This window comes from Schistocerca gregaria, chromosome 8 (genome assembly GCF_023897955.1).
Source record: "Schistocerca gregaria isolate iqSchGreg1 chromosome 8, iqSchGreg1.2, whole genome shotgun sequence".
Taxonomy (NCBI): Eukaryota; Metazoa; Arthropoda; class Insecta; order Orthoptera; family Acrididae; genus Schistocerca; species Schistocerca gregaria.
The window spans coordinates 450977459-451001396 of record NC_064927.1 but is presented as its reverse complement, the minus strand read 5'-3'; the positions used below and the strand labels follow the sequence as shown (position 1 = coordinate 451001396).

General features: G+C 43.9%; 1 non-coding gene across 1 annotated transcript; it reads right to left on the bottom strand.

Moving 5' to 3' along the window:
• Positions 1 to 1176: 1176 nt before the first annotated feature.
• On the bottom strand, positions 1177 to 1249 carry Trnav-uac (transfer RNA valine (anticodon UAC)). The gene has a single exon. It is a non-coding gene; the product is annotated as a tRNA-Val (tRNA).
• Between the last annotated feature and the right edge of the window lie 22689 nt (positions 1250 to 23938).

The window sequence follows — 23938 nt, the reverse complement described above, 5'->3', positions numbered from 1 at the left end:
AAAGTAGCCCTCAGCTATTCTTTTCGCGAAGATTTCACAGAGAGTTAGTATAAATTTAGTATACCAGTATGTGGTAATTACATGACTGACAGGATTGCGCTACGGACGTAACTTCTTTGGGTGAAAATTGAATCGGTTGGTTGTGGTTAATTTCCACTTGCATATGTTTCAACGTTCTTCGTGTGTTATTTTATGAATGCAGTGTCGTATGCAGTCTCCCAATCTTGGCTCCATATTTGATGTGTTCCGTAAGACTACAAACTCACATTTTCACAATCCTAAATAAGGCACCAGCTTAGTTATGAATCAATTTTAATACGCTGAAATTTGAATGATCAATGTTACAATACATTTCTAAATATAAACTGATTTATTTCTTTTTATTTAAATTCTCTTTATATATATATATATATATATATATATATATATATATATATATATATATATCACCGGTTTTCGTATGATTATTGAAAGATTATAATTAATGTAAGTCTGGTTGGCAATTTGGTAAGCTAGACTGGATACGTGGTGAAACAGTTGCTCAGTAGTGCAAGGTTAACTTCCCCAGACAGCTCACAGCTTTTATGGTCTTGAACATCAGCACCGCTTCACCTCAAATTAATGCAACAACATTACACAGTCAGGTGGGGTGGGGTAATGTCACCCATTGAACAAACTCAGGTCCTCTCTCGGCGACGGTATATCAACTTTCGGCGACCCCGCGACAAGCATACAGAGTGGCCACAGTTAAGTTGCTGTAGTGAAAGATATCGATGAAAACAATCAAACCGCAACAGCCAGGGAGAAAGCTGGGTGAGCAGCAGCCCTACACGGTGATCGGTGATACCAACAACCGAGGCGTCAGCCATGTGCAGTGCTCAGCCGCTACGAACAAACTCGTTGGTCTAGGGGTATGATTCCTGCTTCGGGTGCAGGAGGTCCAGGGTTCGAATCCCGGACGATCCCTTGTGCAAACGTGTGGCAACTATCGGCATGTCGGAGGCTGTTTCGCGCATTTCCAGCCCTCCAAGCAAGCACAAAAACCAAGTAGCCAGTTCTGAGAGAATTTCACGTATCATTTGAGCTACCTGCACCCTGGTGGTGGGACGTTTGAAACTGATTTAAATGATTACAGTAGAGATTGTAGGAAGTGTCTTGTTCAGTGCGACGAAAAAGTGTTTCCGCCCGGAATCGAACCGGGCATCTTCTGCGTGTAAGGCAGACGTGATACCCGCTAGACCACGGAAACTGCTATGCTCAGCGCTGCACATCTGACAACTTTTAGGATGATCGCAATTTTGGCGTAAAAATCAATTTGCGGAAACGCACAATGCAGATATTTCGCATTCGTATGCAACAATCGACAGCACCCTTGCATGTCTGAATGCCATCACGAGTAAGAGCCCAGGAAGTCGTCGGAAATGCTCACGGCCGAGTCCTCAGTAGCATCAGCTACTCTTTCTTTCCGTACGAGGTACCGTCAATTCGCGCAGTCGCTATTGCAAATGATGTCACCAAAAGCAATCACTTCATTAACCGCAAGGAGCCTGGGCTCAGTGGTGATGCGCATTACGGTGAAGCTAAGATTGCTCCGAGACATGATTCGCGCATCAGGTGCCGACGTTGCCCTATTGCAATAAGGCGCCTGCTGCGACGATTCTGGAAATTTATGGATGCAAATTGTATCACTCTGTTGGTGATCAGGCCGGATGTGGTGTGGCAGTCTACATCCGAGACGAGCTACCAGGAATAGACATGACGATACTCCCATCCGCAAGCGGCATGGCCATTTCTGTATTCGGAATGCATATTACCAACCTATACGCTCTGTCGGCATATCCAACCGGCGTTATAGTCTGTTTTTTACTCTGTAGACACCACCACCTATTCTTTGGCCGTTTTGAACACACTATAGTTGGAAGCGATTTGCATATTTCATCCGAAAGATCAACATCCCGGCTACTCATCGTGTCCAGTCTACCGTTCAATGATGCAAGGTCTCCAACTCATTGACGCACGGGAGAAGATCCATGGCGGCGCCCCCGGGCATTCTGCAAGCAGGATACATCGCATGTCTCCGACACCCTCCAGTCCGGAATTCTCGCCTAGGAAAAATGGCTTCTCGTCTTTCCCGACCACTGCACTCTCGTCAACTCCCTACTACTTCCACCACAGTCAGGTTGGCGCAGCCAGGGGCGGGGGGGGGGGGGGGGGGGGCGTGCATGGAAGTTTGACACTTCCACCCTCCAGGATCAAATCTGTCGAAGGCGCGTTGCAGCAGTGGAGACTTCCTGTGAACGCACTTTCCCACTGATGTCATGGCTCAACTGCGCCAAACCAATCATCACGAGAGAGTTGGTCCAGTGCGGGAAAGAATCGGCTGTGTGGCACCGCACACCACAAATTTTTACTACACCATGCTGCGGGGACTTGACAACCAACGCCAATCGCCTGAAACGCACAGAGGACGACAACACATTGTAGCCAAGCACCTTTCGTTACAGAGTACGGTGGTGCGCTCACGCCGAAGGGGATATCGCTCCTGTGGAAACACCTATCCTCCATAGGTCTGGTCGTCGTCGTCGTCAACAACAGTTTATCAGCAGCCTCCTCGAGCAAGACTGTAGCAACGTCAGTACTCAGGTATCAAACCTTCCTGACCATTATCGTCAGTTTTAGAACTGAACCGCGGACGATGCGGCATCTGAGGACACTCTCCAATACGTCACACGTACTCTCGAAGCTACAGTGACAGCATCCTTGGTGCCGGCAATTACTACGGATGAGGTGATAGACGAACAAATCGCAGGGTCCCGACGGCCTTCCGGTTGAATTCTACTGGGCGTTCCGCGAACTGACGATCCAGCGGAGGAACGACATGTTCCAGGAGCCGCTCACACACAACTTCCACGTGCCAACGGCCTTGGTGGCCGGTATTTTAATTGCGCTACATAAACCGTCCGGACACTGAGACCACAAACTTTCTCCCACTTACTCTTCTCAATGCGGACTATAAGATCTACGCGCGCCTACTGGTGACACACACACACACACACACACACACACACACACACACACACACACACACACACACAGTACTGACTCAATCCTTTCAACGGACCAGATGTTACACAAGCGGGGCGCCAACCTACACTCATGCTCATAAATTAAGGATAACGCTGATACATGGTGAAACAACGCTCTGGTGAGCGGTTTGCGGGCATAAATCACCTCGGGGTAGGACCATGCGGTGCATCTGACCCCCGGTCGACGCACTTTGGCACTGTCAGCAGTCTACATATGCAGAGGCGTGTTGGTGCATGTCAGAGTACGGTGCAGACGTTTTCAGACGTTCTAATGGTGCCTGTGTGTTGAGAATGGCTGGAAGAACACGTATTGATGACGTTATGAGGGGTAGAATACTAGGGCGACAGAAGTCTAGTCAAACACAGCAGGTCGTAGCATGAGCCCTCCGTGTGCCTCAAAGTGTGACCGAATGAGTACGGCAATGATTCCAGCAGACAGGAAACGTGTCCAGGCGCTACAGTACGGGACGTCCACAGCGTACAACACCACAAGAAGGCCGATCTCTCACCGTCAGTGCCCGCAGACAACTACTGAGTACTGCAGGTAGCCTTGCTCGGGACCTTACCGCAGCCACTGGAACAGTTGTCTTCAGATATACTGTCTACAAGCGACTGAACAGACATGGTTTATTTGCCCAGAGACCTGCAAGGTGCATTCCACTGACCCCTAGTCACAGGAAAGCCCGTAAAGCCTCGTGTCAAGAACACTGTAAATGGCCATTGGAACAGTGGTCCCAGGTTATGCTCAAAGACGAGTGCAAGTATAGTCTGAACAGTGATTCTCGCCGGGTTTTCATCTGGTGTCAACCAGGAACCAGATACCAACCCCTTAATGTTCTTGAAAGGGAACTGTATGGACGTCGTGGTTTGATGGTGTAGGGTGGGATTATGATTGGTGCACGTACACCCCTGCATGTCTTTCACAGAGGAACTGTGACAGGTGAGGTGTATCGTGACGTGATTTTGCACCAGTCCGTCCGTCTTTTCAGGAGTGCAGTGGGTCCCACCTTCCTCCTGATGGATGAGAACGCACGGCCCGACTGAGCTGCCACCGTGGAGGAATACCTTGAAACAGAAGACATCAGGCGAATGGAGTGGCCTGCCCGTTCTCCAGACCTAAACCACACTGAGCACGTCTGGGATGCTCTCGGTCGACGTATAGCTGCACATCTTCAAACGCCTACGTCATTTCAGCAGCTCCGACAGTCATTGGTGCAAGAATGGGAGGCTGTACCTTAACAGCTGCTCGACCACCTTATCCAGAATACGCCAACCCGCTGTGCGGCCTGTGTACTTGTGCATGGTGATCATATCCCATATTGACGTCTGAGTACATGCGCAGGAAACAGTGGCGTTTTGTAGCACATGTGTTTCGGGACTGTTTTCTCAACCAATACCGTGGACTCACAGATCTGTGTCGCGCGTGTTCCCTGTGCTATTAGCGCCAGTTTTGTGTAGTGCCACATTATGTGGCACCACATTCTGCAACTATCCTTAATTTACGGTCATGTGTGTAGAAACTGCCACAGGCGGATGCTGGGATCTCATCGTGCTCGACACGTCCTGCCTCCTCGACGTAGCACTGTATCAATCGACTTCGATAATGCCTTTCATTGGATCGACACCAGTTGCTTCTAAGGGTGGTGATGCGTATGCAGGTTGCCCTGGCACTCGTGCACACCTTCAGTTGCCTGCTCACCAGTGCCTTATCAAGTACTCCGGTCAATGGACGACAGGCGGGAAGGATTCCAGTACGGCTGGAACTACTACGATAAGGCGTTGTGGGCGTGCACCTACCACGTCCGGCACGCGCAACCTCACCGTCCCACCAGTGAGTGTGGCCCACATTGTCTCAACACTTTTACACACATCGACCTACTTTGTTGAACATGATGCCCTTCCAACCACATGCACACCACGAACCAAAGATTTTTGTGAGTTATTTTCACAACGCACCCCCCCGCAATACGTTGAAGAACCTTCGTCCACATATCTGTTGGACGTCAGAGTGGAAGAACGTCGATATGCCTTTCCTAACAACCGATGCACGAGCCCTGTGGTAAAGCCTCATTAACGGTAGATACCCGACAAACCAGTGACTTAACCGTATTGGATCGGCCAAATCACCGTTATGCACTCGTTGCCAATGATACTGATTAGCATCGTCTCACACGTCCGTCGACGCACGATGGATGGCAACTCGTGGAATGGATACTGGCACGTTATCTCAGTTTTTATTTATTTATTTACTCGTCAAGTTCCATAGGACCAAATTGAGGGGCAAATCTCCAAGGTCATGGAACGTGTCAGTACATGAACTTACAACATAAAAGTAATAACACACAAAAACAAATGTTAATGAACCTGAAAAAAAGTCTGTCCATAAGTTTAAGTAAACGTTATCAACAATACAATAAGAATCAGCTTAATAGGAGGAGTGACCCATGAGGAAACTCTTCAGTTTCGATTTGAAAGCGCGTGGATTACAGCTAAGATTTTTGAATTCGAGTGGCAGCTTATTGAAAATGGATGCAGCAGTATACTTCACACCTTTTTGCACATGAGTTACGGAAATCCGATCCAAATGGAGGTTTGATTTCTGGCGAGTATTAACCGAGTGAAAACTGCTTATTCTTGGGAAGAAACTAATATTGGTAATAAGAAACGACAGTAAGGAATATACATATCGAGAGGCCAGTGTCAAAATACCCCGACTCGTGAACTGAGGTCGACAAGAGGTTCGTGAACTCACACCACTTATTGGCCGAACCGTCCGTTTCTGAGCCAGAAATATCCTCCTAGAATCGGAAGCGTTACCCCAAAACATAAAACCATATGCCATAAGTGAATGAAAATAAGCAAAGTAGACCAATTTTCGTGTCGAAGTATCATTCACTTTTGATACCGTTCGAATAGTAAAAATGGCAGTATTAAGTCTTTGAACAAGATCCTGAACGTGGGATTTCCACGACAGCTATCTGAACACCTAGAAATTTGAACTGTCCAGTTTCACAAATCATATGCCCGTTGTGTGAGATTAAAACGTCAGGTTTTGTTGAATTGTGTGTTGGAAACTGTAAAAACTGAGTCTTACTGTGATTTAACGTTAGTTTATTTTCTGGAAGCCATGAACTGAGGTCATGTACTGCACTATTTGAAACCGAGTCAATGTTGCACACAACTTTCTTTACTACCAAGCTAGTGTCATCGGCACTAATACTAGAAGGCATATCATTTATATAAATAAGGAACAGGAGCGGTCCCAATGCTGATCCCTGACGCACCCCCCCCCCCCCCCTCCCCACTTGACAGTAGAAACTCAGATACCACTTCACAGCCGCTTCCAACATAGTGAATACTCACCTTTTTGCTGCCTGTTGCTAAAGTAAAAGGTGAACCAATTGTAAGCTACTCCCCTTATCGCGTAATGGTCCAACTTCTGAGCAAAATTGTGAGATCAACACAGTCAAATGCCTTTGTTAAATCAAAAAATACGCCAAGCGTTCGAAACTTTTTGTTTAACCCATCCAGTACCTCACAGGGAAAAGAGAATATAACACTTTCAGTTGTCAAACGACTTCTAAAGCCGAATTGTTCTTGTGATAGCAAATTGTGTGATATAAAATGATTAATTCATCTTACATACACAGTCTTTTAGAGAACTTTTGCAAACACTGATGGCATAGAAATAGGTCTAAAATTATCTACATTTTCTCTTTCTCCCTTTTTATGAAGCGCCTTTACTACTGAGTACTTTAATCGCTCAGGAAACTGACCATTCCTAAAGGAAAAATTACAAATATGGCTAAATTCAGGGCTAATATGTGCAGCACAGTACTTTAATATTCTGCTAGACACTCCATCATAACCATTGGAGTCAGTCTTCAGTCTTCATTGATTTAATTATTGACTAAATCTCCCTCTTGTCTGTATCACAGAGGAGTATTTCAGTGCCCCGCAACCGACTGTCAGCCCGCAATTCCTTATCCTTTCGTAGGACACACATTTTCTGCTTATGAAACATGGCGCTAGAACATGGTTCAAGGAGCTGACGACTGCATACCTCTTCAGCGAGGGGGGCGCACTGCAAGCTAAATTTTTAATACCACGTTTCGGATGCTCACACCACACTTGAAAGAATGCCAAACTACCGCCGTCTATTTGCTACTTGCTCACACCGTGTAGTTTACTACCCCGCCCCCTCAGTTGGGGTGTACCCGACGTTCGACATGCCTGACACCTCACGACACAGTTTTTCGGAACGGTAAGCTGCAAAAGCCTGGTCTCTCCGAGTGAGTGAGAGAGACATTCGAAGAAGTTGCGGAAGTATACCCTTATGCATAAATGCCACGACATAATACATATACATATCTCAGTTTAAAATAACAACAGATAAATAAACAGTCAAGAAAGGAAATAGGAGTAACCCATTGAATTACAAAACCATATCATTGACCTCAATTTGCAGCAGGATTTTGGAGCATATACTGTACTCGAACATTATGAATCACCTTGAAGAAAATGACTTATTGATACATAACCAACACGGATTCAGAAAATATCGTCATTGTGTAACACAGCTAGCTCTTTATTCCCATGAAGTAATGAGTGTTGCTATAAGGGATCTCATATCGATTCCATATTCCTAGATTTCCAGAAGGCTTTCGATACCGTTCCTCACAAGCAACTATTAATCAAATTGCATGGAGTAGTGATTTCCTCTCAGAGAGGTCACAGTTCGTTGTGATAGACGGTAAATCATCGAGTAGAACAGAAGTCATGTCTGGCGTTCCGCAAGGTAGTGTCGTAAGCCCTCTGCTGTTCCTGATTTACATAAATGATCTAGGTGATAATCTGAGCAGCCCGCTTAGATTGTTTGCAGATGACGCTGTAATTTACCGTCTAGTAAAATCATCAGACGATCAATTCCAATTACAAAATGATCTAGAGAGAATTTCTGTATGGTGCGAAAAGTAGCAATTGGCACTAAACAAAGAAAAGTGCGAGCTCATCCACATGGGCACTAAAAGAAATCCGATAAATTTTGGGTACACGATAAATCGCACAAATCTAAGCGCTGTCAATTCGACTAAATACCTAGTAATTACAATTACGAGCAAATAAAACTGGAAATGCCACACAGATAATATTGTGGGGAAGGCGAAACCAAGACTGCGCTTTGTTGGCAAAACACTTAGGAGATGTGACAAACCCACTGAAGAGAGAGCTTACATTACGCTTGTCCGTCCTTTGCTGGAATATTGCTGCGCGGTGTGGGATCGTTACCAGGTAAGACTGACGGAGGACATCCAGAAAGTGAAAAGAAGGGCAGCTCGTATCGTGATATGGCGCAATAGGGGTGAGTATGTCACTGATATGATACGCAAGGTGGGGTGGCAATCACGGAAACAAAGGTGGTTTTCTTTGCTGCGAATTCTATTTACGAAATTTCAATCGCCAGCGTTCTCTTCCGAATGCGAAAGTATTCTGCTGACACTCACCTACGTAGGGAGAAATGATCATCATATTAAAATAAGGGAAATCTGAGCTCGAAACGAAAGATTCAGGTGTTCCTATTTCCCACGCGCCATTCGAGAGTGCTAGAGAAATTCTCTCTAGATCATTTTGTAATTGGAATTGATCGTCTGATGATTTTACTAGACGGTAATTTACAGCGTCATCTGCAAACAATGTAAGCGGGCTGCTTAGAATGGTAGAGAAGTTGTATGAAAGTGTTTCGATGAATCTTCTGCCAGGCACTTAAGTGTGAATTGCAGAGTAACGATATACGCTACTGGGCATTAAAATTGCTACACGACGAAGATAACTTGCTACAGACGCGAAATTTAACCGACAGGAAGAAGATGCTGTGATATGCAAATGATTAGCGTTTCAGAGCATTCACACAAGGTCGGCGCCGGTGGCGACACCTACAACATGCTGACATGAGGAAGGTTTCCAACCGATTTCTCGTACACAAACCGCAGTTGATCGGCGTTGCCTGGTGAAACGTTGATGTGATTCCTCGTGTAAGGAAGAGAAATGCGTACCATCACCTTTCCGACTTTGATAAAGGTCGGATTGTAGCCTATCGCGATTGCGGTTTATCGTATAGCGACATTGCTGTTCGCGTTCGTCGAGATCTAATGACTGTTAGCAGAATATGGAATCGGTGGGTTCAGGAGGGTAATACGGAACGACGTGCTGGATCCCAACGGCCTCGTATCACTAGCAGTCGAGATCACAGGCATCTTATCCGCATGGCTGTAACGGATCGTGCAGCCACGTCTCGATCCATGAGTGAACAGATGGGGACGTTTGCAAGACAACAACCATCTGCACGAACAGTTCGACGACGTTTGCAGCAGCATGGACTATCAGCTCTGAGACCATGGCTGCGATTACCCTTGACGCTGCATCACAGACAGGAGCGCCTGTGATGGTGTACTCGACGGCGAACCTGGGCGCACGAATGACAAAACGTCATTTTTGCGGATGAATCCAGGTTCTGTTTACAGCATCATGATGGTCGCACCCGTGTTTGGCGACATCTCTGTGAACGCACATTGGAAACATGTATTCGTCATCGCCATACTGGCTTATCACCCGGTGTGATGGTATGGGGTGCCACTGGTTACACGTCTCTGTCATCCCTTGTTCGCATTTACGGCTCTTTGAACAGTGGACGTTACATTTCAGATGTGTTACGACCCGTGGCTCTACCCTTCATTCTATCCCTGCGAAACCCTACATTTCAGCAGGATAATGCATGACCGCATGTTGCAGGTCCTGTAAGGGCTCTTCTGGATACAGAAAATGTTCGACTGCTGCCCTGGGCAGCACATTCTCCAGATCTCTAATCAATTGAAAACGTCTGGTCAATGGTGACCGAGCAACTGGCTCGTCACAATACGCCAGGCACTACTCTTGATGAACTGTGGTATCGTGTTGAAGCTGCATGGGCTGCTGTACCTGTACACGCCATCCAAGCTGTGTTCGACTCAATGCCCAGGCTTATGAAGGCCGTTATTACGGCCAGAGGTGGTTGTTCTGGGTAATGATTTCTCAGGATCTATGCACCCAAATTGCGTGAAAATGTAATCACATGTCAGTTCTAGTATAATGTATTTGTCCATTTTAATGGCCAGTAGTTTAAATATGAAAAAATACTCTACATTCCTAACTTGAGACAGCGGTCGCCACGAGTCATGGCGACGTCGTCGCCAGCCCTCAGGTTGCGAACCCCTCCCACTTCGCCGCCCTACTCCCTCACAATAGTTGTGCCTCTTCCCCCAACCTCTCCCCCCCCCCCCCCCTCCACCCCTGTCAATACGAATGAAATCGGTGAGTTGAAGTTCGTTGGTTGGTTAGATGATTGATTCCGCGGGAGGGAACCATATAGTAAGGTCTTCTGTCCCATCGGATTAGGGAATGACGGAAAAAGAAGTCGGCCGTGCCCTTTCAAAGGTACCGTCACGGCATTTGCATTAAGCTATGTAGAGAAATCACGGAAACCCTAAATCAGGATGGCCGGAGGCGGGTTTGAACCGTCGCCCTCCCGAATTCGAGTCCAGTGTGCTAACCACTGCGCCACCTCGCTCGGTGGAAGTTCTCACGGTCTCCTCGTAAACCGCAACAGTGCCAGGGACTCGCCACGAGTTCGTGCACTGCCAGCAGCCCACTACGTTCCCGGAATGTAGATGCGATCTGCACTCCACTGACAGCGCCAAGCGACTGGCGGTGAGCAAACTGCAGTCCGTAAAACGACCTGGACGTCTGAGATGGTGCACAAAGTCACACTGCACAAGAACGGGGGACATCAAATACAGCGCGTGTATCAAAATGGTCCCACACAGCACGCGACTTAAGCACGGACAGCTCCTTAACAAGCGTCTCTTCCGGCGCGCTTCGCCCGGCGGCAACCTCCCGAGACGGCAGAACCAGCCGCTCAGGCCCCGACGCTTGGCTCGTTATCAGACATCTAGAGCCAGCTTTACACAGCAACACGTTTTACAGCAGCTGTACTCTTATACCAATGATCGTCAACCTGCGAACTCAAGTGTTGGTGCGGCCCGCAGTTCTCGGTCGTATTTTATAATAATATGCATCTAACAACTAACAACTGTTAAATGAGGGTAGTTTTTCAGCTCAGTCACAAACAAAAATGCTTACAGATACAATAATATCTGACGAATACGACCGTGAGCTAAGTAAACTTGCCTACTACCCAAGGGGCGTAGAGCGAAGTAGCGTGCATGGGGGCTTGATTATAAAAATGATGAAAAAAGTGCAATTATTTTGGTATCTGTGTATCCGGTTACGAAGTCTCGTAACCTGTTGGCCCTGAGTACGCAATCTGACTGCATAAAATAACAAAGAATGAAAGGAAATTTCCGTGAACACAATTCATTAATCAAGTCCCCTGCAACTATAAAAGCTACGAAACAAAAAAGCAGAAGTGTAACTTCTGTGTGTGGTAGTGTAACTCAACGTACATGTATCTGACACGGTTCTTCCTCAATACGAGAAGAAAATTTAAACACCATTTACAATGAACCAATTGAAAAACCAGAAATACTATAATTGCACATAGAAACCAGAATTAAAAGTCTAATACATTAACACGAGCCAGATGCTTCGTTGACTGAACCTGTGACCAAGATGCATTATTATTAAGGAGATCTGAAATTTATAAAAAATTTTGTTACCTCCGTATATATTGACCAAAAAAAACAATATGATCATTGCAACATCTTCCATATATACGGTACACCAACCGAACAGCATCTGTTCTCTCGCCCGACAGAACCATAACTGGACACGACATGGTCTCAACTAGTACTGCTCTCGACATCCTCTCAACAAGTACTGCCCACGGCAACCTCTGAACTACAACTGCCCTCGACATTCTCTGAACAACTACTGCGCCAGTGGAGACGCAATCTCTGGCGCTGTGACTCAGTGTAGCCACCTTTCAAGCGCGACTATTGCACCGTAAGAGGATACGAGAAAAGTAAAGTTTTATTGTTTTTCTTCCAGTATTGTCAACTAACAGAAGTGTGTGACTCTCGTACCGATCAGGTGCTATGGTATAAATGTTGACAAGAAAATATCATCAGTTGGCGAAAGCGCATTACAGAGATCGTCATCTTGTTTGTGGCAAGGAACATTATTAAATTAAGGCTGTTTTAGTACAATGCAGTGGGCGAAAGAAAAACGACACTCAAAATATTTAGGAAGCAGTTTTGATCGTGTCTCATACTGCATACAGTCAATCAGGTTAGATCTACCTGTCAGATTATGTTTGTACCTTTGTTGCAAATGGCTGGTGTCCCACCTACTTGCATTATTTTGTACTAATAGTAACAATTTTATTACTTCCGTGCTTTCTACTTCGTATTTTGTCTTTTCACATTTTAGAAGCTCTTAGATTTGTGCTGCTTCCTCGAATGTGTTGGCTGCGAAGAGACCTTCTGAAGATAGTGACTGAAATTGAACAGTTCGTACTGTGCCTTTGTTGTCAAGTACTTCTTCACAACACAAACGCAGCAGTTTCGTATTTATCGGCCGAACCCGGGCCTGCAACTTACACTTAAAAAATCCCCCCCCCCCCCCCTCTTACAGGAGTAACGTTAATGAGATAATCGAGTTTCAAGATTTTAAACATGGCTGAAACAGCAACTGTTTAAATTCTTCGCGGTAAATGGTAACAGCGGAACAGTTGCAGGATCAAGATTTATTAAAATCCTTGACCACGGTTTCGGTACATCTATATATACCTTCATCAGAAGTAAAATAGACCTAAACAGGAAAACACCTTCATTAGCAAAAAGTTAGCACCGTAACCGAGAAAGAAAAAACACTTATAGCTTATGTAACTGTAAAATTACCGAAGTATTACAAGCACAAAAACCTTTTAGACACTTACTAAAATCACATCGTGCAGTTGAGATCTACAGACAGATGGTTCCGTTTTACTTTACCATTTTGTTTGTTTTCGCTAGTATGTATTTTTAGCCTTAAAGTTAGGCGAGGTTCTCGCGCTAACGCTAGTGCCCTCTCTCGTTAGATGTGTTCCGTAGCACAAGCTTTATCTGCTTGACACCAGGACACAGGTAAATTGGTTTCATATTTTCTATTGTACGTAGGTGTTTTTAAATGGTTCTGATATGTTTTATTTATTAAGACAGAAGGTTTGAATTAGCACAACTTTTAATAATTTTGATGCGCATGAGTATGTATCTATGGGTTTCAATGTGCGCGAGTGTGTCGCGCATTCCACAAGTGCCCTCTCCCGGTGAAACTGTCTGCCCTATGGCTTCCACACCCTCTTCACGCTAGTTCACAGGCGAAGTTCTGATGCTGTGCCGCGTTCGCATCGACCCTCTGTTCATAATTATGTTGTATAAATGGAGATGATGTTTTAACTACTGACGACGCCTTTACACGATTGTTTTATGTATCTCCACTGCAAGATGTGATTTTAATAAGTGTCTAAAAGGTTTTTGTGCTTTTAATACTTCGGTAATTTTACAGTTACTGAAGTGTTTTTTCTTTATCAGTTACGGTGCTAAGTTTTTGCTAATGAAGGTGTCTTCCTGTTCAGGTGTATTTTACTTCTGATGAAGATATATTTAGTCATACCGAAACCGTGGTCAAGGGTTTTAATACATCTTGATCCTGCAACTGTTTCGCTGTTATTTACCGTGAAGATACACGAGTACAGGTGTGACACATGGACGCCGACATACGGAGGTGTGGGTCCGGTAGTGAGTAGTGAAAAAAATGGTAAGGTGACCGCTCGCGTAAAGCGGAAAAATCAGGGTTCGAGTCCTAATTCGGCGCAAATTTTCACTGTCGTCATTCCATTATACAGTTCTAGGTAGTTCGTATTCGCAACTGCGAATACATTTCATGGAAATGAACAACGTCAGGTCACCACAAATGCCTTGTTGTTTCAAAGTAAACTTGTAATGTTGAACCAACACTTCCCTTATGCTGCTTATCAACGTCTGATTTCAATTTCACATATCTGCAGTTGCTTTTGCTGCTTATCAGCCTCTGATTTCCATTTGACGTATCTGCAGTTGGTCAGCGCGTTAGATAAAGGAAAAATACTACACTTTCAGGACTGGTCTAAAGGTAACCTGAATATGACGTGTGTAGAGGGAGTCAGTGAACGTATTGGAACACTGAATTCTGGAACAATACCGTTCATAAATTCTCAGGAGCGATTCCTTCTCGTGACTTTACGCGACCTTGCACAACCACCCCGCGCAGTGCTCGATGGTCCCTTTCCGTGACCACATGAGGTCTGCCCGATCTTCGTTTGGCTGTGGCTGTTCGTTGGCAGTTCCACTTCATATCATCATCAACCATCGACTTGAGTAACTTTAGAAGAGTTCAGATATGTCTGATAAATTTGTTGCTCATGTAACATCCAATGAAGTTCGAAGTCTGTCAGACACCTAATAGTGATTTACAGAGTAGCCATGTGGATGTCGAAGCCACTTACCTCAACTGACCGAACAGTTCTATTGTTAATAGTTCTCTTCAACATGTCTCGGGACATCAAGTGGCGAATACTGTATTGCATTGGGGTGTCCAGATACTTTTCATCAGATAGTGTATAATGCGATAGATTATTATGTCATGTACCAACATGACAAAGATGAAATTATATCGATGCCGACAACAGGGGGAGAGATTCAAATCCAAGCCATTCGAGACGCAGTGGCTGCGGATGTGTGCAGAACGCTGGCGCTCCAAACTTGCAACAGCAGCTACATTCTGTCTCTAATGATGTCCAAGGAGTGGTGTTATCATTAAAATTAAGAAGAGAATCAAACCGAAACGTCTGTTTATATTAGTACTTGTTCCATAGATAATGAATACGACGCTTCGTAATGATGTGGAACGTGTCATGTTAATAAAAAGTGTCTCTACAAGATATTACATTACAATATTTTCAATTTTTTGGGTGGGGGTGGGGAAGTTACCCACTTACTACAGCCAAAATTTTATCTAATGAGTAGAAGGAGTTGCCATTAAGAAATTCTTTTAATTTCCTTTTAAATGCTATATGGCTATCTGTCACACTTTTGATGCCATTAGGTAAGTGGCCAAAGACTGTTGTGGCAGCATAATTTACCCCCTTTTGAGCCACAGTTAGATTTAACCTTGAGTAGTGAAGATCATCCTTTCTCCTAGTGTTGTAGCCATGTAAACTGCTATTACTTTTTAATTCGTTCGGATTGTTAATAAAAAATTTCGAAAGTATTTATTTATTTATTGTGAGGCTACAGTGAACATCTCTAGCTCTTTAAATAAGTGTCTGCGGGATGATCTTGGATGAGCTCCAGCAATTATTCTGATTACACGCTTTTGTGCAATTAACACTCTTTTACTCAGTGATGAGTTACCGCAGACTATGATGCCATACGAAAACAGAGAATGAAAATAGGCGTGGTAAGCTAATTTACAGAGACGTATATCGCCAAAATTTGCAATGACCCTAATAGCGTAAGTAGCTGAACTCAAACGTTTCAGCAGATCTTCAGTGTGTGTTTTTTTTTTTCAGTTCAACCCCTCTTCAACGCATACACCTAGAAATTTTGAGTATTCTACATTAGCTACCCCCCCTCCTCCATGAACCATGGACCTTGCCGTTGGTGGGGAGGCTTGTGTGCATCAGCGATACAGATGGCCGTACCGTAGGTGCAACCACAACGGCGGGTTTTCTGTCGAGAAGCCAGACAAACGTGTGGTTCCTGAAGAGGGGCAGCAGCCTTTTCAGTAGGAGCAGGGGCAACAGTCTGGATGATTGACTGCTCTGGCCTTGTAACACTAACCAACATGGCCATGCTGTGCTGGTACTGCGAACGGCTGAAAGCAAGGGGAAACTACAGCCGTAATTTTTCCCGACGGCATGCAGCTTTACTGTATGGTTAAATGATGATGGCGTCTTCTTGGATAAAATATTCCGGTGGTAAAATAGTCCCCCATGCGGATCTCCGGGCGGGAACTACTCAAGAGGACGTCGTTATCAGGAGCTTACGAATATATTAATTCCAATGCCAAAGAAAGCAGGTGTTGACACATGTGAAAATTACCGAACTATCAGTTTAATAAGTCACAAAACTGCAAAATACTAACGCGAATTCTTTACAGACGAATGGAAAAACTGGTAGAAGTCGACATCGGGGAAGATCAGTATGGATTCCGTAGAAATGTTGGAACACGTGAGGCAATACTGACCCTACGACTTATCTTAGAAGAAAGATTAAGGAAAGGCAAACCTACGTTTCTTTCATTTGTAGACTTAGAAAAAGCTTTTGACAATGTTGAGTGGAATACTCTCTTTCAAATTCTAAAGGTGGGAGGGGTAAAATACAGGGAGCGAAAGGCTATTTACTATTTGTACAGAAATCAGATGGCAGTTATAAGAGTCGAGGGGCATTAAAGGGAGGCAGTGGTTGGTGAGGGAGTGAGAAAGGGTTGTAGCCTATCCCCGATGTTATTTAATCTGTATATTGAGGAAGCAGTGAAGGAAACAAAAGAAAAAATCGGAGTAGGTATTGAAATCCATGGAGAAGAAATAAAAATTTTGAGGTTCGCCGATGACACTGTAATTCTGTCAGAGACAGCAAAGGGCTTGGAAGAGCAGTTGAACGGAATGGACAGTGTCTTGAAAAGAGGATGTAAGATGTACATCAACAAAAGCAAAACGAGGATAATGGAATGTAGTCGAATTAAGTCGGGTGATGTTGAGGGAATTAGATTAGGAAATGAGACACCTAAAGTAGTAAAGGAGTTTTGCTATTTAGCGAGTAAAGTAACTGATGATGGTCGAAGTAGAGAGGATATAAAATGTAGACTGGCAATGGCAAGGAAAACGTTTCAGAAGAAAAGAAATTTGTTAACATCGAGCATAGATTTAAGTGTCAGGAAGTTGTTTCCGAAAGTACTTGTATGGAGTGTAGCCATGTATGGAAGTGAAACATGGACGATAAATAGTTTGGACAAGAAGAGAATAGAAGCTTTCGTAATGTGGTGCTACGGAAGAAAGCTGAAGATTAGATGGGTAGATCACATAACTAATGAGGAAGTACTGAATAGGATTGGGGAGAAGAGAAGTTTGTGGCACAACTTGACAAGAAGAAGGGACCGGCTGGTAGGGCATGTTCTGAGGCTTCAAGGGATCATAAATTTAGCATTGGAGGGCAGCGTGGAGGGTAAAAATCGTAGAGGGAGACCAAGAGATAAATACACTAAGGAGATTCAGAAGGATGTAGGGTGCAGTAAGTACTGGGAGATGATGAAGCTTGCATAGGATAGGGTAGCATGGAGAGCTGCATCTAACCAGTCTCTGGACTGAAGACAACAACAACAACAACAACAACCACCTTAGCTACCGATGTATGAGCGAAGTCTATATTTATTAATGGTGTCATTCCATTTACTGTGTGGAACTGACTGAATGAATAACAGCCCTCTCTTATAATCGTATATTGACGGACATCATTTTGGAGCAATACTACGCAATACAAGTAGCGAACAGATTACAGTGATAGGTGGAACTGCCCGTAGACGAGAAAACATGTGATTTCTTGCGGCTACTTCAAGAAGAGCCTAGTTACGGAGGCAGGACGCTGCGGTTGTGGTCACAAAGCAGGCTGTTACTACAAACGCGGTGCCTGGCGTTACTCAGCAACATTGCTTACGAATACAATAGCAGGCTCGCACCCGCACTGCAGCGCAAATGAGCGTATCAGGGACAACAGACGTGCCGCCGGCCAAAGAGAGAATTAACGGCCAGCCCAAGAGGTGGCCGGCGCGGCCTTACCTTCGTCGCCAACTCTGCGCGAGCCACGTCTCTGCGTCACGTGCCCTCAAGTTATTCGCCGCAGCTAAATATATCTCACGTCTCTTCAGCCCACGGTAAACTTTTAAATACTAGCCAGCTATTTTTGCGTCGTCCATTTCGGCACGGTTACATAAAATGCACAGACAGCGCCGTTATTTCATATATTCGCCGCCAGATGTAACTCATTTCTTCTGTTTATTGTCTCCCCGTGCAGAAGTCCTAGACATAGAAAACATTAATCATCACAACGTGTTACAGCTTCATCATGTAAGAAGGCTGCGTAAACTCCACGTAACAGCGCAAGGGACTTTTTGTACTAATACTGAATGATATGCTCACTACACTAGGAAGTCAATTTCTACTGAAACAGTGACACTCAGCCGGCCAGTGTGGCCGTGCGGTTCTAGGCGCTTCAGTCTGGAACCGCGTGACCGCTACGGTCGCAGGTTCGAATCCTGCCTCGGGCATGCATGTGTGATGTCCTTAGGTTAGCTAGGTTTAAGTCTTTCTAAGTTCTACGGGACTGATGACTTCAGATGTTAAGTCCCATAGTGCTCAGAGCCATTTGAACCAGTGACACTTTGGCGTCCCGACATACGAACGTATTATTTTCAAGCCGACAGGAAAAGACTGTCGGAGTAATTATTACACACTGTCCTGGCACATTTATGTCATCACATGTCAAAAGTCTTATGGTTTTGTCTGTGTAATACATATATCTTTTTAGCACACATCTGCGTTGTTGCACTCTGCTTAATTGTTCCTCACATACCTGCTTATTTGTGTCGATTTTTTGCATTATTTCCAAAACTTAGGCTCCTTTCTGATATCTTCAGTTCTTAATCTATCTTTTAGTTTACACCCTTTTACTGAGCTGAGGAAATGGAAACAAGTGACTGATGAAGTAAAAAATGGGATCAGTTGCAACGAATACAGCTCTTGATCCAGATTATAGACGCGAACGTGCTTCAGAGCCAGACGAGGGAGAGGGAACTGAATATAGGTCGATTATTAAGAGGTGTCAGAAGCAGCCAGATTAATAAGCAGGAAAACAAAAGTTTTCTGTATTAGTTGTAGCGCACCAATATACAATGACTGTGCAAAAAGTGTTTGGAAGGACCGTGTATAAAACTACGTAGTTTTCATTACTTACTGGATCAAATAGTAGTTAAGGGACACGCAAAGGTCGCCACCACCTCGATGCAGAAGTTGTTCCTCGCGAGCTTGTGAAGTCCGCGAAGTATGTCTTTGGATTATGAAAGTGAGTTGTTGTTGTAGTTGCTGTTGTTGTCTTCAATTCAGAGACTGGTTTGATGCATCTCTCCACGCTACTCTATCCTGTGCAAGCTGCTTCATCTCCCAGTCCCTACTGCGACCTACATCCTTCAGAATCTGCTTAGTGCATTTATCTCTTGGTCTCCCTCTACGATGTTAACCGTCCACGCTGCCCTCCAATGCTAAATTTGTGATCCCTTGATGCCTCAAAACATGCCCTACCAACCGGTTCCTTCTTCTAGTCTATTTGTGCCAGAAACTTCTCTTCTCCCCAATCCTATTCAATACCTCCTCATTAGTTATATGATCTAAGCATCTAATCTTCAGCATTTTTCTGTAGCACCACATTTCGAAAGCTTCTATTCTCTTCTTGTTCAAACTATTTATCGTCCATGTTTCACTTCCATACATGGCTACACTCCATAAAAATACTTTCAGAAACGACTTCCTGACACTCAAATCTATACTCGATGTTGACAAATTTCTTTTCTTCAGAAACGCTTTCCTTGCCCTTTCCATTGCCATTGCTTGTCTACATGTTATATCCTCTCTACTTCGACCATCATCAGTTATTTTGTTCCCCAAATAGCGAACCTCCTTTACTACTGTAAGTGTATCATTTCCTAATCTAATTCCCTCAGCATCACCCGAGTTAACTCGACAACATTCCATTATCATCGTTTTGGTTTTGTTGATGTTCATCTTATACCCTCCTTTTGAGACACTGTCCATTCCGTTCAGCTGCTCTTCCAAGTCGTTTGCTGTCTCTGACAGAATTACGATGTCATCGGCGAACCTCGAAGTTTTTATTTCTTCTCCATGGATTTTAATACCGACGCCGAATTTTTCTTTTGTTTCCTTTACTGCTTGCTCAATATACAGATTGAATAACATCGGGGAGAGACTACAACCCTGTCTCACTCTCATCCCAACCACTGCTTCCCTTTCATGTCCCTCGACACTTATAACTGCCGTCTGGTTTCTGTGAAAATTCCGATACACGTGCCAAATCGGATGATTCTTTTTGATACACCCTGTATCCGACCAACAGCTGTTTTTTTATGGTTTTATTACGCTGGCAGTTTCGATGTTCCAATCACTTCATGTTCAGGCCTGTCGGCTGAATGACACCAGGTACCACACGTGCATGTATATGACAAGGCCCAATATTCGTATCTGGTTTCGTGGATTCCAAACTTCGTGAGAAGTTGCGCTAATTTGCTCACGCCTGGGATCTGGTTACAAGCTTTCTAGTTTTTACAGAATTCCCACCTCTTTCTAGCAATCTACAGAAGCGCAGTTTTCACACTGCTGAGCCCAAAGGAAAATACTTTGACTTTAGCAGTCACCATATGGTACAGTTAGTTTTGATTTGGAAAATTATGCCGATTGTTATGCACAGGGACGAACAAGGTGCTGTTCTGTAGTCAAGATGGATGCGAAACCGTGTCGAAAGAATGTCCTCAATCTTTCCTCTGTCCCTTCTTCACACAGCACTTGTGTAGCTCCAGATTCATTGTGAAACTTCAATAACAAAAAGACGTTCTCTCCATGTATTGCGATTATCTCGAGCTGTATGGAGCGCAACACAGCGCTAAAGCAGTCACAGCGCTTCGGATCCTGCACTGCAGTAGTAAGCCTGACAGCACAATTAATGTGAAAACTGAAGAGCGGAAAACTGCATTGGTTCAGGTATAGGCTGTTAGAAGTCTATTCTATTCCACCTCCGAGTTAAGGTTGGTTTTGCAAGATTTCCCCACATTCATTCAGTCGAAGCCTGGTCCTGGATTACGGTTTCTCCAAACGACTCAGAAAATGTAGCTTTCAAAATACGCATCATTCAACTTACGTCATGCTACTCAACATAAAAAAAAGACGACTTGGAAATAACGCAATAAATTCATTAACATCTGACGTGAAGTTTCGTAACAAGACAAAGTGCTAGAAGCCTTGATGTCACCAAATTTGAACAAGTGTTTTGTAACGTGTACTGAATGTTTTGTGGAACATAAAAGTGCCAATTTAAGTTGATATGTTTTGTTGATATCCAACAGGACTTTCTGAATAATTTTGAATTTTTATGGGTCACGTTCTTAATTCCAACGTCAATATAGCGTTATTAGTAATTTTTTTTTTGGAAATATACTCTATCTGTATTTTATAAATGATAATGTAGCCTGGATGTGATCATACGAGTGATCACATTGTTCAACAACGGTAAGTCATGTACACTACTGACATATCCATATCAGTTAGCTAGCGAAGTAGCCTACCTTTAAAGAACCAAGTGAATAATTACCAATGTTGTCGTCTTTGTTTTTCGGCCTCTTTTTTCGCAGTTGCCGATATACCAGCTGTAAGGGTTAGTTACAGTCTTTTGCAACTGAAGCAGTAAGACCAGACGCGGTTCGCTTTATTCTAAACCGTCTTGAATGGTCACTGTAACAATGTGTTTTTTTTTTTCCTCTTACAATTTCGTTAGATAGGTTCCCGAACAGTTCTCATGTTTTGCTTACTACTATGAATAGTTTTAGTTGTTACCGTCGCACTCATATTTTTTGTTTGCTTTATTTTAGCTATTTTCTAACGGGTATGTTAGGGTACACAGCAAACAGAACTTTCACTGCACTAAATATTTACGTTTCTGTGTTGAAAAGAATTATTGTGCTCTCGTCATTTCGTGTGTTTTGTTTTGCTATTACGGGACGCGTTCGCCTTTTGTTTGTTTTGGTGGTGGTGTGAGTTTTTATACTTTCCGACCAGAGGGGAGGGAGGGAGGGAGGGAGAGAGAGAGAGTTGAAATATGTATTTTCCGGCCATGTTGGTCGCGGGATGCAGGTGCACTGTTTCCGTGCTATCCCAGGCGTGATGTTTTTGCAAGCTGTTAATCTTCGAAAGATCCTACTGCTTTCAAACTACATTAAAGCATTTTGAAAAAAGAGGGGCAAAGCTTATAGCAAGTGTGTGAGGAAGGGCTATTGAAGCCTAAAATTCAAAAAGAGCATAAACTTTTAATTCTTTCGGCAATTATAGAATCACACGATATTTTGCTACTACAATAGCTCCACTGGTGCATCCGAAAACGACACTACCAGTGTTTGGCTTTACACAGCTGCAACTCTGTCACGTATCTCGAACTGAAAGCTAACACCAGTGGAGCCAGAAATGTCAGCAGCTGGTTCCGGTTACAGGAAAACCAACTCTGTATTTTGCGACAAAGGGAAACTGTAGTCACCAGTCTGCTAAATTTCACCAGCAGAATGGTTGACGACACTATCGTTAACGGGTAAGAAACAAATAATACATTCAAGGTCTAAATAAACAGGAATTACACCCAGTGCAACGATCAGCGCACTACTACAGCAGGCTTTGAGGTGCGTGTGTGTGAGAGGGGGGGGGGGAGAGTGGAGGGGGGGAGTAACAAACACAGTCCACCAAACGATTAAATTGAACACAGGAACAGAGAATGACAAAAAGAAAAATCTGTTACACCTCACAACACACACACACACACACACACACACACACACACATACACACACACAGACGTACGTACAGACACACATCTGTTTCCATACGCAGTGAACAGATTACCACCAGCACAGTCATTTACGGAAACTCAAACAAGACACAAAGGGTGAATGAAACCAGAGTCTGTGTGTACTACTACAGAAATGAGCTGCAGACAAACGAATAAATAGCTGTCGTAAATTTCTTAATGGAACCACGTAAGCAAAATGAAAGACACACCCAACAATATTCATAATCATCATCAACAAAAACAACAACACAACTGAAACCAATATACGAACAGAGGCGTAGGGAACAGTAACACACAGATCACGCCCACACAATCACAAACAAACAAACAAACAAACAAACGAAAATAGCACACACCTACAGCAACAAAGCAGCTCGCTGGCTTGGACTGAAATTAGCCTACAAATCATGTAACTCAGTACGAAAGCAACTAAAGAGAATCAGCGCTAAAAACAACACAATACATGTCATCTATCAGCTCAGATGCCAAGACTGGAACTCAATTCATATTTGAGAGGCAGGTAGAAATTTAAGCATTAGATACAATTAACACAAAATGCTACGTAAGAGTAACGGCAGCCATTCTACATTTACAGATATGAACCTCAAACAACCAGACAAACACACAGAGAAAATTTTTTAAAAGCACCGACAACCCTCCACAGAAACGCATAATGGAAAAAAATCGTCTTAAGCGGAAAGCCAAACAATGAAAAGATGCGATGTAAGAAATGCTTGCACAGCAATGTAACTGCTCTACAGTGCGTATTGGAAAGTAAGTTTGCATAGAGGCATGACAACATCGAAAAAACAAAAAGTAGATACAAAGTACCCTCCACATACCAATTTAGAAAGCTTGTCAATATTTTAGAAAGCTATTACTTTAACATTGTTAATGGTTTTTAAAGGATAATTCACAAATCAATGTCCCGTGCAGAATGTAAGGTAACTGCAGTGCTCCAACATTAACGAATCGGGAAAAAGGTTAATTTCATTTTAGGTGTAACATTTCAATAAATACAGGGTGATCACAATAGAACTCCACACATTTAATAATACATAGAAACCTAACTGTACAACTTATTCGCTTCAAACTTTGACCTGCTGTCGCTACAGAGTGGTAGTGTGAAAAATGGCAAGTACACCACAACAGTAGACATGGTGTGTCCTT